The 16,287-nt window shown below is 47.7% G+C and overlaps 1 protein-coding gene and 1 long non-coding RNA gene across 7 annotated transcripts in view; one reads left to right on the plus strand and one right to left on the minus strand.

Annotated features, from left to right (window-relative positions):
• Nucleotides 1–7,135: 7,135 nt before the first annotated feature.
• LOC116659043 lies at nucleotides 7,136–8,454 on the minus strand. Its single transcript, XR_004314319.1, has 2 exons — nucleotides 8,245–8,454; nucleotides 7,136–8,077 (listed from the first exon to the last, which is right to left on the minus strand). It is a non-coding gene; the product is annotated as an uncharacterized LOC116659043 (long non-coding RNA).
• Nucleotides 8,455–8,816: 362 nt separating this feature from the next.
• The window catches only part of ILF3 (interleukin enhancer binding factor 3), a 28,369-nt gene continuing 20,898 nt past the window's right edge, over nucleotides 8,817–16,287 (plus strand). For 3 of the 6 annotated variants that reach the window (XM_032465627.1, XM_032465626.1, XM_032465628.1), the window contains exon 1: nucleotides 8,817–8,992. The gene's annotated coding sequence lies outside the window, so the exon portion shown is untranslated. The remainder of the gene's footprint in view (nucleotides 8,993–16,287) is intronic. The other 3 variants (XM_032465623.1, XM_032465625.1, XM_032465624.1) reach the window with 2 other exon arrangements.

A 16,287-nucleotide genomic window follows, 5' to 3' on the forward strand; every position in this document is an offset into this window, starting at 1 on the left:
TCTGTCTTCACGGCTGAGATGGGACTGCTAAGGAATGCTTTCCGATGTCCCTTCCTTGGATGTGACAGGGGTGGGAGTGTGTGTGCCCAGGTGGGGGTGTCCCCTGGCACAGGAGGCAGTAGTGGGCGATGTTGATGGGAGAAGAGGGAGTGGGACTGTTGGGGGAGGGCAGCTGGTGTGGAGCAGGAGGGAGGAGGTTGCTAATAACTGCTTAATGGAAACCTGCTGGCTGGCTGGCTGGCAGGGTTGGACCGAATTTCCCCCTTCTCTATGCCAGTTATTGACACAGCTCTCTTTGTAAGAGAGAAAAGAAACTGAATCCACTGAAGGGAGGATTTCAGGGGGAGAGGGGATGGGCAAATGGGGCCTCCCTGCCCAGTCACCTCGCCTTGAGTGTGATTTGCCAAATTTGTTAAACTCAGGGGAACTGGTGTCCCAGTTCCCCGTTCGCCATATCCCAAGGCCCCCAGATCTGGGATCCCAGAGAGAGAGAAGTCCCAGCCTGGGGTTTCTGTCTCCTGTGCCTGCTGCCCCTCCTCCCCCATTCTGTCTGCACACCCCTACATATAACTGCATTCCAACCACTAATAAAGTGCCTATTGTACAGAGCCCAGGCCTGGAGTGCTTGTTGGGGGAGTGGGAGGCTAGTGGGGAATCCCAGCTTTAACTGCCCGGGGATCCTCTAAGCTGGGGCGACTCTCCCCAGGGGAAGGAGGGAGGGCAGGAAGCCCTCTGTCTGCTGGCCCGTCTCCACCTAAATTCCACCCTGCAGGCAGCTCAAGTTTCTCCTGAACAAATGCCCTTTATTAGGTTCTGATTTGTAGACTCCAGAAGGCGGCAATGACCTGCCTACCTTCTCGGCACAGCCTGGACACGTGCCCCCAGGCCTGCTTTGTCCCCGTCCTGGGCCAAGCACCTGGGCAAAGGCATCTGGGACCCACAGTCTAGTCCAGGGGCTTCAAACCTACAAAGCCGTCCTACCCTGCTGCCTGGAGGCTCGCTACTGCCCCCTGGTGCCAGCTGTCTGTCACAGTCGCTTCTGGGCCAACTGCCCAACCATGTTAACTGCCTTTCTCCCCACAACCGACATCACTGACCCCGGAATTTTTTCTGGAATACCTACCATTTGGGGAGAAATTCTTATCTGCACACATGCTCTCCCCACTCATTAATTAAGGCAGGGAAGTTGGGTGATGTGTCTCAAGGTTGTCCAGTAGAAAAGGAGCTGAGAATTTCAAATCTCCTTGACCCCAAAGCCCTCACCCTCTACCCTGTACAGACAGGGTTTGCTTGTTCACCTAGGTCTTTGAGTTTGTTCTTTCTTTACTCCCAGCTCCTGTTAGCCCTGCCTCCAAAATAACTATTCAACTTGCCCACTTCTCCCCAGATCTTCAGCTCCCAGCCCTCATTATCACTCCCCAGGACCAGTGCAGTCTGTTGCCCTAGTCCCCAGCTCCTGCCATCCACCCCTTCACTGTTCCCCCCATAGGCACAGAAGGGAGCCTGCAAACCCTTGAATGAATTCCATCCCTCCTCTGCTCAAGAACCCTCCATGGCTCCCATTTGCCTCAGTGTGAAAGCCAAAGTCAGCCCTGCCCCATCTGCCCCATTACTCCTCCTTGTTGACTCATCCAGCTGCCCGGGCCCCAGGCCTTGTGCCTAAAATGCTCTCCACCTGACTCCATGGCTAGCTCCTCACGGTCCTGCTTTCAGCTCAGAGATCACCTCCAGGAAGCCTTCCCTGCTCATCTAAAGTCGGCCTCTCCTGGCGATGGTGTCACCCTGTTTATTTTCTTGGCATCACCCTGTTTATTTTCTTCGTGGTGCTTGTCACAATCTGCAAGTATTTCATTGTGTTTTCCCTTTCTCATTGTCAGCCTCCACCCTCAGGATGTCAGCTCAGAGGGGACAGGGGTTCTTGCCTCTTCTATAGTACCTTATCCCAGGGCAGGACGGAGTGCTGGTACACAGCAGGCACTCAGTATTCAGGCAGCTGAATGAACGTTAACAGCTGGGCACAGTCCCTGGCCTGGGGAAGTGCACAGTGTTAGCAAAAGTAGAAGCAGAGGCCAGTGAGGAAGCTATTGCTCTAATCATGATGATATGTCTTGGTGAAGGGGATGAAAAGTATGCAGTTTGGGATATAATTGGAAGAGGAGATGATCTGATTGATTACACGTGGAATGTGAAAGGCTCCAAAGAAGCAGGAGGAAGCAGCGCTGAGAGGGCAAGCCCAGGCGGAGTCCTGCAGAGGACAGACATCGCCTGATCTCGTGGGGTAGCTCCGGAGGATGAGTGATGTCTCCAAGCCATCCTGCACTAAGTTCCTGATTAAAGGCAGCCTGGGGAAATGTAAGCTCCCAGGCACTTCTGATTCTCTGAGTGTGCACTGGCAACGTGGCCCAGAGCCCAGCGGCAGTTCTCTGAAGAATAGGTGCAGGTACAGGCAGTTGAGCAAAAGCACACAAAGCCCTGGCAAGGGTGCGGAGTAACGATAAAGTGGACCCGAAGGGATCCGGGCAGGTAGGTTGATTTTGGACTCCCTGAATACAACACCTCCAAGGGAAGCTGTCACATAGATGGTTGCACGTGTGGGTCTGGACCTCAGGGGGACTTGCAGGGTGGAGGCAGGCCATCGGGAGTGCCCAGTTTTTTGGTGGTCTTTTAAGTCCCAGGGCTGGCTGAGACCATCTGCCCTCAAGAGAGAGGCAGGTCTGAGCCCCAGGGAGAGGAGAAGGAGAAAAAGTGCACGTGGGGAGAGTCAGAGAGGGGTGTCTGGAACGGGGGAAGACAGGGATGTGGGTATAAGCACTCCTGGCTTTCGTGGTGGAAGAATATGAATGGGAACAACTGTTTGCTCAGATAAGACGAAAGGTCATCGGCAGAGAGCAGCACATGGAGAGATGTGGGAAGCTGAGAGAATGAAGGCGTGAGAAGTCATCTTTGCGCACAAAGCATGGGAGAGCACTGCGTGAACAAGGAATGTTACAAGGGTTGTGGGGGTTCTTTCTTTTTTCCTGAGGCTCTCTGAGGTGTGAGGTGCAGGCGGAAAGCTAGAGTTAGTTGGGGTTGTCGGAGAGGAGCAGGGACCTGAGCGCATGTACACAAGTGATGCAGGAGGGGTCCTATTTCTTCTATAGCTTTCAATGCACCCAGAGTGAAAGCCACTGTCCCCAGGTGGGTCTCTAGGGCCCTACAGGACCTCTCTGACCTTTCCTGGATGGTGCTTGCTCCCCTCCTCCCTCTAGCCCTTGGGGATCTTTGCTGCTCCTTCCACAAGCACAGTCAATCTCTGGGACTTTGCACTGGCTGTTCCCTCTGCCTAGAACATCCTCCATCCTGCAAACTGCTTGACAAGGTCATCTGACTCCCTGGAATGACTTTCCTGCAGACCATCTGACTTCAAACTGCAGCCATCCCAGCCCTGCCCACCAATCCCCAATTTTTTTCACCATTGCCACTGTGGACATAGGATATACTTCACTCATTGTTTATTGCCTTCCCCCACTTCTAGGTCAGCTCCACAAGAGCAGATCCATGCGATGGTTTTTTCACTGTGTCCCAGCAGCTGCTCCTGGCTGGAAGCCCTCCAAAGCCAGCTCCTCCAGCACCCAGGGACAGTCTGTGAGTTATCAACAGACTTTACTCAAGCTCTTCTCTGCTCTGGTGGTGGGCGTTCAGTTTTGCAGTTTGCTTCTCTGAGACGTATGGCTCCAGAATGATCCAGGATGAGGCCAGGCCAGGGGGAGAGGACCGCTGCCCTTTTAGAAAAGAAGCAAGCAGGCACGGTGTTCCAGCCAGTTACAGGCTGACAGAAAACTCATAGTGGCCCAGGCAATGAACAGCCACAAAGATGTCTTTCAATTCTATAAGATTTTAGAACATGATGGAAGAAGAGGCCTGGTGATTGGCTGGAGGTAACTTCCTGGGGTGCTGACAATGTTCCTTATCTTGAGTGGGGTGGTAGTTACACAGATGTATACTCTGCAAAAATTTACCAGGCTGTAGATTTAGGATTGGATAAATATGATATTACCTACCTGTGAAACTGGACTGACTTGGGCACAGGGGAGGGGGAGGCAGTTGGTGACCCATGCATAAGTGCTCCTTGCATTGGCCATTTCGAGTGCTCTAAGCCAAGCACTTCATGTAGTAGATATAAGGGAATGAACAGGAACCCTGTTCTTGGTCTCAGAGTTCACTCTCTAGCAAGGAAGACAGATAATAAACAACAAAACAAAATAGACAGTGATAAACACTTTGAGGAGAAATAAAGTGGGTTAACAGGATAATGCTCTTTAAGAAAGGGTGGTCAGGGTAGGCAGGGCTCTCTGAGGATGCGATGCTGGAGCAGAGGGCAGAAAGAAGTGAGGGAGGGAGGGAGGGAGCTCTGAATACTGAGGGAAGTGTGCTTCAGGCAGAGGGAACAGCCAGTGCAAAGGCCCTTGGGTGAGAGGGTGCTTGAATGAAGGAAGGAACGAAGTGTGAAAGGACACATCAAACTATACCCTGGCCTTCCATCCTCCCAACCCAGTGGCCCCAACAGAACTTCTTTTTCTCAGATGATCAGAGGGAAGTCCCAGAGTTGCCTCTCCTTTGGCTGGTTTTGGTGAAATGCCATCTCTGAACCAGTCTCTGGGCCAGGAGTTCTGATCAGACAGGCTCTGGGCAGAGACTGGGAGATGGGAAAAAGCAGCAGAGAGGTGACTCCCCAAAGGCAAGTCTTGATTCTCAGAACAAAAATGGAAGAAGGCCAAGCTGGTCAAAGCCACAAACAGCTGCTCTGAGGCGAGAGCAAAAATTAAGAGCAGCAGGAATATCAGGGTGGCAGGGAGGGTCCCGGTGGGTGAAGATGATGACCTTAAAGGTGGTCAGGGTCCTACACACAGCCCAAATGATAGCATCACTGTGCATGGCTATGTGCATTATTTTCCCCAAGTCTCAACATTCTGGGGCTCAAAAGATGTGGCCACAACGTGATTGCACTCTTGCTCTTTTCCTCTTCTTTAATTTTTTTTTTTTTTACTTATTGTTTTTGAGGGAGGAGGAAATTAAGTTTGTATGTATTTATTTTAATGGAGATACTGGGGCTTGAACTCAGGACCTCATGCATGCTAAGCACGTACTCTACTATTGAGCTATGCCCTCCCCCCTTCATCTTTTTAAATTTAAAATTTTAAAAAATTGTTGTAAAGTATACACAACATTAAACCTTAGCCATTTTTAAGTGTGCAGTTCACATTGTTGGGTTAACCATCATCCATCTCCAGAACTCTGTCCACAGTAAACATTGACTCCCCCCACCCCTCCCCCAGCCCCTGGCACCCACCATCCTACTTTCTGTGTCTATGGATTTAGCTCCTCTAGGAACTCATGTAAGTGGACTCATACAGTATTTGTCCTTTTTGGGAGCTGGTTTATTTCACTTCACAAAGTGTCCTCAGGGCTCATCCATGTTGTAGCAGGTGTCAGCATTTCCTCTTAAGGCTGAATAATATGCCACTGTATGGATGAACCACATTTTGTTTATCCATTCATTTATCCACTGATGGACATTTGGGTTGCTTCCATCTTTTCTCTGGTACTGCTGCTATAAACATGGGTGTACAAGTATCTCGAGTCCCCGCTTTCATTTCTTTTGACTATATACTCAGAAGTGAAATTGCTGAATGATACGTTAATCTTATGTCTAATTTTGGAGGAAACGTTGTGCTGTTTTCTTGCTCTGTCTTTTGGCTTAGCTCTTTCAGGTTGGTTTCAGTCTGTCAAGTTCTTTCATCAAGGAAACACTCGCTGCCCCCCAACCATACCTTGTACTTCCCTGGCTTCCAGATCAGAGAAATGATGGCTTCTCTTACCCCCAAATTCCAAGGCTGGTGCTCACTGGCTCTGACTGGCCTGATTTTGGCCAGTTACACCTAAGTCAATCACTGTGGCTAGGCCATGGGCCTAGATTCAGTGTTCAGCACTGGGGATCTGACAACTAAACTACAGACTGAGCAAGGGAGCGGGGTGGTTCTCCAAAGCACTGTGGTCAGTCTATGTCCACTCTACTCAGAGGGTGGGAAGGCAGCAGGCATGGTTCAAAGAACTTTCAAGTGGAGATCTTGGGTGTGATCAGGGAACTCTGGGGTTGGGGGGAACTGAAGGAGGAGAAATCTTTGAAGATGAGGAAGGTAAGGGATGGAGAGAATGTTCATGAAGACACTGAAGTCCCGGAGGATGGCAGAACCTATTTAGATAGAGGGACAACAAGAGAGGGTCAGATCTCTCTTCAACCAATGAGGGGGCAGGTGTAGCAGAGAGAGGAGGAAGAGGAGGGGATTTAGCCAGATTACAGGGGCGGGGAGGGTGTTAGCAAAGGTAAGGAGGTGACAGAATGGTTATGCGTACAGGGGGGTTGTTAACCATGGGTTAATGGAAAGGCAAGGGTGGGAGATTGGGTCAGGGTGGAGATGCACAAATGAGAAGGGGCAGATGGCATCTTAGGTCTCCATCTTGCAGTGGTGACCAAGAACATGGACAAAGAAGGCTGGGCTTAAAACCTCTTATTCAGCAGCTCCTGTTGGGTGGGGTATAGATGTGGGTCCACAGGGAATACACTTTTAATAGAGTTCTGGTTTTGCTGTCATCTCAATGAATCACCTCACTCACTAAAAGGACCCTATTGGACACCAGTCCAATAGGTAACAATCATGACCACAACTGTTCAGCATTCACTCCATACCAGCCACTCCAGCAACTCTTTGAGGTTCAAAAACTCTTCAGATCCATCCTGGGCTCTCCCATGGAGCCTTTGTAACCATGATTCTTTCTACCCCTATCATGCCTTAGAGGAATGAGAGGCTCAAAAAGTAACTTCTTTAGCAATGTAACCTTGGGTCCCTCCCAAGAAAGGTCAGAAAACTAGAAACCTTCCTTGTTCTGCCACTTGGTAGCGCTGTTAGCTTAGTCAAGTTGCCCCATCTCTGAGCCCGTCTCAAGTGTCAGAGAGGTAGCTGATCTCTAACTGTAGCTGATCTCTAACTTTAGTGCAGAAGGCAGTTATCACCTTTATTGTTATGGTGACCTTGAAAAACCTAAATTTATTTTAGCTAATTTTGTCGGAATACACGACCCACTCATTTGACCAACACTTTTTTCAATCTCAACCTTTATTTAGGAAAGATCTCCAAGTAGATGAAAAAAAAGAGCAAGATGCGGAATGTCTATTATTTATCTTAAAAACACCAATAAAGATATAAGCAAGCATCTCTGGAAATAAAACCTCTCTGTAGAGATACACAAAAAGCTTTACAATGGCTGTCAAAAAAGAGGGTGTCCGGAGGAGTCAAACTGTCTTCTCACGTCCTTTTGCACATTTAACATTTTACACCGTGTGAACAGAGTATCGGTTCAAGAGCCTAAAGTATAAATAAAATGAAACGCGATAGGTACAGCGTGCACTCATTCTGTAATTCTATTTTTACATCTTACCTTTTTAATAATAGCCATAATTTTGGGGCATTTGTACTGTGCAAAGAATTGTGCCAGGTGCTTTTAAGAAAAAAGTCATCACCATTTTACAGATAAGGAAACGGAGTCTCAGACAAGTGCACTATTCTTATTACACCGGGGGATTCAAACCTAGGGCAACATTGGCTCTTGAATCCTTAACAGGTTAGCCGCACCATGCCTATGTTTTCACAAGGAAGATCCGTTAACAGGCTGTAAGTCTTGAACGACCTCTCATCTTCTTCAGGTAGGAAACCTTTCCAACTACTTGTTCCGAATCTCGGCAGCGTCTGAATCACAGCCTCGCACGTGCCAGCCTGATCCTGAAATGGAGCGGAGCGGGGCTTAGTTTAGGTATAGACTGTACACTGGGGATTGATTTCAAGAGGCGTCCAGGAGGATTCAACAACACTAAGCTTGTAAAGAGAAGGCGCTCGGTCCCCCGTGCCTTTACTTATGGGTCCGGGATGTGGTTGGCCGAACATCTCAGTCGCAGCCCTCGCGATCCCACAAAAGATCGTTAAGCCTCCAGCCGGGCCTTTTTCTGGACCGGGCCTCAGTTTCTCCATCTGTGAAAAGGGGACTGGAAGATCAAGACCAAATTAGCTGTGCCCTTCGGAGGCTCCCGGCACGGCAGTCCGGCTGGACGCTACACCAGAGAAAGTTCGCAACACCAAAGAGCCGGGACGCTCGCCGGCTCCAGCCCTGGAGAAGCAAACAGCTCGGCTAGGCTGTTCCTCGCACACGCACCTCGGGTCGGCTCGGCCTCTCGCGGGAGATTCGGGCAGTGGGGAGGAACTTCCGTGGGACGGCCTTCCACGGAGGCCGAATATCCTCTACAGAGATCTAACCCCAATGAAGACGCTCACGCGCCACCCTCTCAGAGCCGTTTCCGCCAACGTACTCATGGAGACCGGTGTAAAATGGCGGCCGCGCAGGCGTGCAAACTGGCAGCCGCATGGAGGCTCCGCCCCTCACTCAGTGTCACGTGGTAATGGCCGCTCAAAAACCGCAATTGAAAAAAAGAGCGGCGGTGTTGTCACATGATGCAGGCCTACCAATAAGGTAAAGGGAAGCAGCCAAAGCCCTTATCATGTGGCCAAGGAGAGCTCTGACTTCGTCACTGTCACATGATCAAGCAAAGGCGTGGAAAGGGGAGGGAAACGTCCCGAAGATACGTAACGTCTACGTTCCTGTCACGTGACTAGGACCCGCCTCCTTCTCTCCCTCTGGCCCTCCCTCCCTCTCCGGCTGGGCCTGCGTCGAGCGGCAACGCGGCGGCGAGGGGGCGGGGCTCCTGCCAGTCACGTGGCCCCGCACCTCCCCGGCGCGCGCCCGCCCGCCCGCTCGCCCCCGGCCCCGGCTCCTCCTCCTCCTCTTCTCGCCATTGCAGTTGGACTCAGCAGCCCGGTGCGTACCGCGTGGCTTTTTGGGGGAGACCCCGGCGGGCTGTGGCAGTAGGGCGGCGGCTGCTGTCGGGGAAGGGGACGCGGACAAGGTAAGCGTCAATGTGGCGGCTGCCGGGCCCGCTCCCGCCTCTCCCCCTCCCCCCGCCCGTCTTCCCACTCAGCGCGGGCTCTGCTGAGGAGTCGCGGTGACAAGGCCTGAGGCGCTCCGCGCTCCCCACCTCCGCCTGGCTCTCTCGCCCCGGCGCCCGGCTCATTCCTCCCTTGCCAGCCTTTCTCCCGCGCTCAGCCGTTACTCTCCCCCATTGTGCCGAGGAAACAAAATGGCGGCGGCGGCGGCGAGGGCCCGGTGCGCGCGCATCTGCCCCCCCTCGCGGCCCCTCGGCCGGCGGCGGCGCCTCTCGCGGGGGGTGCGCGCGCACGGGGCCCCCGGCCGCCGCCTCCCCCGGGCCGGGCTTTGTCTGTTGCGGCGCCACGCGCGCACGCGCGCACGTGCCGGGAGCACACACCCCCCTCTGGCAGGGAGCGTCCTGCCCCGCGCAGCAGGGACTACTACCCCCACCTCTCCTCCTCTTTGTCCCTGTCCCGCCCCGGGTTTCAGGAGGGTCCCAGGTTGCCGAGGCGGGAAACGTCTCCGCCTTTGTCCTTACGTGGTGCGGAGAGGCAGACCCCTTCCCTGGAACCCTGTCCTTAACAGGGATTGTAGAGGAGGCCTTTGTGAGTTCATGGGATTCCCAAATTTCTGGTTGGCCTGGCCTCCTCCAGATCAGGATCCAAATTTAGTTGAGAGTTTAAGTTTCCCATTTTTAAATTGGGGTGTTTCATTGATGTTGAATTTTTTTCCATACTGCTTAGGACTTGCATTCTCCCCCAAAACGGTGAGCTGGTGCGATATCTGGGTTCCCTATCAAAGACTTGAGACCCAAACGTGAGAGGTTAAGACCCTTTTCTACCTATTTCCTCAAGTAATTGAGTGACTGAGATTCTAAGGGTTGTCTTGACCCCGGGTAGTCCTCCACCTGGAGGAATTATTTTGGGTGTACAGTGATCAGCGTGCGCTCCTCTAGTTAAGTGTCTAAACTTGGGGAGTAAGCCGTTTCTTAATATTTCCAAAATTGAAAGTTGCTTGGGATTCTGCCTAGGGGACCTGATGGATCAGCAAGGGAGCATCAGTTACCTTTTATTGAATTTAGTTATTTCGGTGGTTCTGAATCTTTTTGATTGCTCAGGGTTCTGACCTCTTTAAAATGAGTGGTTTGGGAGCAAATTTGATGTCTATGGGAAACGCAACTCGAAGTTAGGACTCAAATTTAGGACTTTGGGCTCCTTTTCTCAGGTATTTGTGGCTGAGAATCTCCATGGATTGCTCACAGTGCTGCCACTATGCTTTGTGTGTGGTCTCGTGGGATGCAGTTACAGCAGCCTCTCAGGCTGTGAATGAAGTGTGGGAACCAGAGGCTCATTCACAGCTGGAATGGGGGGAGGAAGGCCCAGGGCACTGGCAGGTGCTACTATCCCTGTCCCTAACCCTGGGATCTTTACCCATGAGATGTCTCTTGGCCATGTGGACAGCTCCTGGCCCCTGGGATTTGTGAATGGAATCTGTGCAGACCCTAGTGTTGTCTGGAGTTGATTGGAGGCTGGCAGTTACTGCCAGGCTTGGCCTTGCCAGCACTGGGCACTGATTTATCAGAGTCTCCCTATCCTCCTGGAGCTCTGGCAAGCCTGGGAATCATCCTCTCCCTGAAGTGGAGTGGTGCCTAATTGTTTGCAGTTTTTGTTTTTCCTGATTGAACTTATGCCTGCAGGTAAAAATTCTTTTAGCTCCTTCTAGTGTATTTGAGGGTTTTTTGGAGGCCCATATTCCTGGGAGTGAGGAGTCTCAGGCTATCTGTTACTTTCCTTAAAATTTTTTTCTTGTCAAAAAAACCCACATTGGCAAGTGGCTGCTAATACTTTGTTGTCACAAATGTGCTTGTTTTCATGCTCCCCTGGTTAAGTTCTCCACCGAGGGAGAGGTGGAGTCAGCAGTTAGAGGCAAAAAGGGGTTTGACAGGAGTCTGCACACAGTTAGTGAAATGGGGTTGGGGCCCTGAAGGGATGAGGCTAACTTCAGTTCCCTGCTGCAGCATTTGACAATTTTGTCTGAAACAACTACTTTTCTTCCTACTTTGTTACTTAGGGTATGTCTGTGCTGCCTCTTTGTGGTGCTAGCAGCATTACAGAAATAATAGTGAAAGCAGGGCGGGCATATTTTTGTTAGGGAGTCTTTGTTATATTTGTTAGTGAGCTGACTTTAAAAAAAAATTGTTTCTTGCCATAGTTATGTTCTGTTAAATCCCTGGGTTGTTTTTTTTTTCCCCAGACAGCACTTTATAGGTGATCCCATTATAAATTGCAGTTGGAAGTTCAGTCAAGACTTTTAACATCTCCTATTTTCAGATGTTTTGTGAAATGATGTGCAGTTGAAATTTGATTTTTTTCTCTTCTCACTGAATGTTCATGTAATGAAGTAATTGAAAATGTAGCTGCTAATTTTAATGCAAAAGTGAATTTACTTGTTCATATATGATCACAAAGGATTGTTTAGTTACAAAGTTGACTGTGCATCCTTTTATTAGAGTGTGTAAATTTGCTCCAGGTTATTTTTACAATCTGAGGTGATCAGTGAGAAGTGGTGCTATTGGCCAATTTGAGGTTCATGATACTTTTCCTTGGAAACAGCCATTTGTATTGCTTTTATTAGGATTGTGGTTCAAGCTCAAGGATAAGGTCTTTTCGGTATAATTTTCCAGGCTGCTTGTTTTTCTGCTGGTTGCCTTTGAACTACTTTCTTCCTCTTATCTGAGTGTGTGTGTGTGTGTGTGTGTGTGTGTAAAGAATGAACGTGGCAAATTACGCTTGCTTGTCAGTGGTACAGTTAGATTTTTTTACAGGTTAATAATCCTTAGTATGTGTATATAATTTTAAAAAGTAGTTTAAATGTCCCTAATATGGAAATGACCAGCCTGGCTCCATGGTTCATAGTGGCACTTAATATTTGTTCTGTGAGTGAGCTGTGCAGAATCTTTGCAGAAGGGAATACTAGCTGCCCTGTTAACAGGAAGGTGAGGTCTGTGGGCTGCCCATTGAGACCTCACCAGTGACCACTGCTTCGCAGAGTGGATGTGTGAACTCAGTGGAGAGAAGGTGACTTGAATCGATTTTGATGAAGTTACTGAAATTGTTTTTTTTTTTGAAACCTAAGACTTAAAGAAAATAAAAACCGAACTCAGTGGTAGAGTATATGCCTAGCTGGCATGGGATCCTGGATTCAATTCCCCAGTACCTCCATTAATAAATACATAAATAAACCTAGTTACTTCCCCGCAATAAATAAATAAAATGAACCTAATTTCCCCTCTACCAAAAAAAAAAAAAAACAGCAAAAAAATAAAATCTGAGACTTTGGCTCTGGAAAAACACTTTCAGTGTTTTATAAAACATTTTCAGTGTTTTTTATGGAACTAACAGGCAGCTACCAGCTACCATATGACCCAGCAGTTTCACTCCTGGGCATTTATCTCAAAGTTATGAAGATTTATGTTCACACAATTTATACACAAATGTTCATAGCATCTTTATTTATATAGCCAAGAAGCTGGAACCCAGCCAGATGCCCTTTAGTGGATGAATAGATAAACTATAATATATCCTTGTCATGGAATACTACTTAGCAGTAAAAAAAAAAAAAAGAGCAAACTCAATAACTAGACAATATGGATGATTCTCGGGGCAGGTATTCATGAGACAGACAAGTCCTGAAAGGTCATATGCTCTAAAATTCCGTTTATATAACATTCTTGGAATGCCAAAATCACAGATACGGTAAATGGATTGGTGGTTGCTAGGGGTTGAGCATGGGGGACACAGTTGCAAGGTGAATGTGACTGTACAAGGGCAACAGGAGGGATTCTTGTGACAGCAGCAGCCTGTATCTGATTGTATCAATATCAGTATTGTGGTTATATTGCACTAGAGTCTGCAAGATGTTACCATTGGGGTATACTGGGTAGAGTACACTGAAGATCTCTTTGTTGTTTCTTACACCGGACAAGAAGCTACACTATCTCAAAAGTTTCATTTAAAAAAGAAACCCTTTCCTACTAAAAATTCATGTTAATGTTTAGCATCCTTTGAGAGGCAGTCTTTTTTTTTTTTTTTTTTTAACTAGAAACTTTTTTTTTTTTTTTTTAAACCTAAGGCTTCCCCATGGAGATACATGGGAAGGTTGCCTCAGCCCCTGACACCACCAGGTGTGGAAGATTTCTAAGCTGCCTTCTCTCACCGCCTTGCTGCCTGAAGGGCATGTTGCAAAGAGAGTTTGATAATTGCTACTTAGAGTCATGTTAAATCTTTTCCTGTGATACCGTGTCTTCTCACAGGCAAATTTTCAAACATTTCTGTTGATTCATCCAAGAGTAGCTAAAATTACTCCTTTTATACATTGCATTTGTAGTTTTATAGTTGATAGAGCATTTTCTCACTGTGTCACCTTTAAGTCTTACTATCTGCAGCTCTTGAGGTCTAGGTAGTGTTTTAATCTCATTTTTGACCTTGCTCTGAAAAGGTAAAGCGATGTCTTGAAGGTCCCACAGCAGCCAGGTTGGAGAGCCCAGGTAGGCGCAAAGCTGGGGTTTCTCTTTCTAAGACCTGTGGATGTTCCACAGTACAGTTGAGCCTGGAGGCCTGGGTGTCACAGACCAGTTGGAGTTCCAGAATCATTTTGGGGAACAAAATGTATTTGCAAATTAAAATATATTTTAAATTAGTTATCATACACCATTTCCACCTTTTCATAAGAAAAAAATGTTTTAACCAACATATAAGAAGAAAATAAGCAAAAAGAGAAAGAAAGAAAAACACTTAGAGTAAAGGATACTTCTTTAAATTGAAAATATTTGTGAAAATGTTTATACCTCCCTATGGACCAGTAAAAACACTGTTGCAGACAGAACTGGGAACCATTACACTGGATTTTACGTTTGTTTTAGATGTAAAACTTTCTCAGAGTGGTATCCGTAACCAGATTTTAGATTGACATCTTCTTACTGGTTGCTTTGTTAAAGTTATTTTCCATATGTCCTTGATGATGTGAATTTTTAAAAGTTCGAGTCACTAAAGAGTTGCATGTGTGTATTTCACTTCACATTCCAGGGTAGAATTATATCCAGAGGCCAGGGAACCAGGAGCTGAATTGGATCCTTATAGGTTTCAAAGCCTAATCCAGTCTCTTTAAGAGGAGCATACACTTTAAGGACAGTTCTCCAGAATGGCTTGGACTCTAAAGTTTTGTGAAATACCCTGGGTCAGGGAAGCCACTCTGGAAGATAGATGAGGCCATACCTGTTAAGGTGTTGTAGCTACACCTGTTCACGCAGTCTACAAACACTTGTTGATCCATACATGCTGACTTGGGCACATTTCTTTCCCTACAGCAAATGTCAGTATAGTCTTACTCTAATTAGTGAGAGGTCAGAAAGCTGGTCATCGCACCTCACGTTGTGGTTTAAACTTCTGTAAGTCTGCATGCTGTGGGTGGGCTGGTTTTGAGAACAAAAGAAAGAAACCTGATCCCTGCGTGTTAGAACATGCCAAACCACACAGAGGTTAAGATCCTGATTCTTGCCTCTTTACTTATTCTTTCCTTGGGTTTCTTTTCAGAGAGGCTGGGCTGGTAAAAATCAGTCTTTGCTTGGGCTCGGGTTTGAATCCTGAATTAGGCTGCATAAGCAGCTCTGGGCAGCCTTTCATGGCTTCTGTTTAAAGTTAGATTGGCGGGGGGCATTGGAGTGTTGCTTATTATAGGTGGGTGTGGTGGGTTTCTCACCAGCAGTGTTCCTTGCTAAAAATCTTGAAAATGAGGTTAAATGAGATGTATCCTCTGGTACTTAAGACCAGAGCAGCTGGCTTCTGAGAGGCTGATTGGGATGACAGATCGAGGCTTACATAGAGACAAGTGAAGCCGGGTTTGTTGCTCTGCAAAGAAACGTTGATTCCAGTTTTTAAAGTTTTAGTTCAATAAGTGCTTCTACCTACATCACCACGAAAGCCTTGTCTGAGGGAGGTGGACCCAGGGATGAAAGGATCACAGATGGGCCGAGAGTGGTGGTCAGAGCCAGCCACAGCCCAGTGAATCCCTTTAGGGGTCCCTTCCTGAGTTTCAACAGTGAATACAGCAAATGGAAACCTCCACGCAAGATGTTTGCTACAGACAGGAGCATTTGGGGGCACGTGCATGTCTTTGAGGGCTTCTGGTGGGCTGATGTTTTACACAGTGAGTATCTTGTCCCCCAGAGATAGAAGAGTGGTGTTCTATTCCTGGCCTTGTCTGTTTGTCAGATGGTGTTTTTCGTAGAGATGCTCCAAGTCAGCTCTGGGTGAACTTCAGTCAATTCAGAGTATGGGCTTAGGGTATAGACATCTCCAGTGGTGGCAAAGAAGTATCATTATGAACTCATGTGTATGTTTAATGTGCTGAATCAATGTTAGTTGTATATTTGTGACAATTATTATGAAGATGTCAAAAATACAGGAAAGGTGATGCAGTTTTGCAGTGAACACCTTCCTGTGTACATACCCTGGGTTCAGCCATTGACATTTGACTTAAGTTGTGTTTTGCGCATCTCTTCATCTGTCCTGTTCATCCTTCAGTCCACTTTATTTTTATTGAAATATAGTTAACATGATTGCTTTGTTTTTATGGTGCTTTTCAAAGTATCAGAAAATTGTAGTCTTTCCTCTAAATATTTACTGGAGTCCAGTATTTATTTACAGGTCTTTTTTTCTTTTGAAGTAAATGCACAGTTCTTGAGTGTATCATTCAGTGGGTTTTGCCCAGTGCATATCCCCAACAATATTACCAAGATGTAGACCATGACCATCACCCCAGAAAGCTCCCAGGACCCCTTCCCAGGTGTTCCCTACCACCATGCCCCAGAAGCAACCACTGATTAAGTTTGGCTGTTTTGCTGGATTCGAGACCTCCATACAGATGGAAGCATATTTTTATTTTTTTATTTTTGGATATTCAGTTGCCCCAAAGGTAGCCAGTGGGAGCCTTCACAAGTCAGCTCCCTTGTCTTTTGGACAAGCCTACAGTAATCTCTGAGCACTTCCTTGCTTTCTGACACCTCAGCGTGGCCCAGGCTCACCCACCATAGTTTCTGTGTCAGGTGCCGAATCAGCCAGTTTCTCCAGAAGCTCCTTTAGTAAGTTTTAGACTATCAGTCCTACAAAGCCCTGAACAAGAAGACCTTAGCCACCTGGGATCTCGGTTTAAAGTCTTTGTTACTTTAAAGTCTCTACATCTGATATCTGGGGTGGAGAAAGAATGTAAGATGAAGAG

The sequence above is a fragment of the Camelus ferus genome, chromosome 22, assembly GCF_009834535.1.
Source record: "Camelus ferus isolate YT-003-E chromosome 22, BCGSAC_Cfer_1.0, whole genome shotgun sequence".
Taxonomy (NCBI): domain Eukaryota; kingdom Metazoa; phylum Chordata; class Mammalia; order Artiodactyla; family Camelidae; genus Camelus; species Camelus ferus.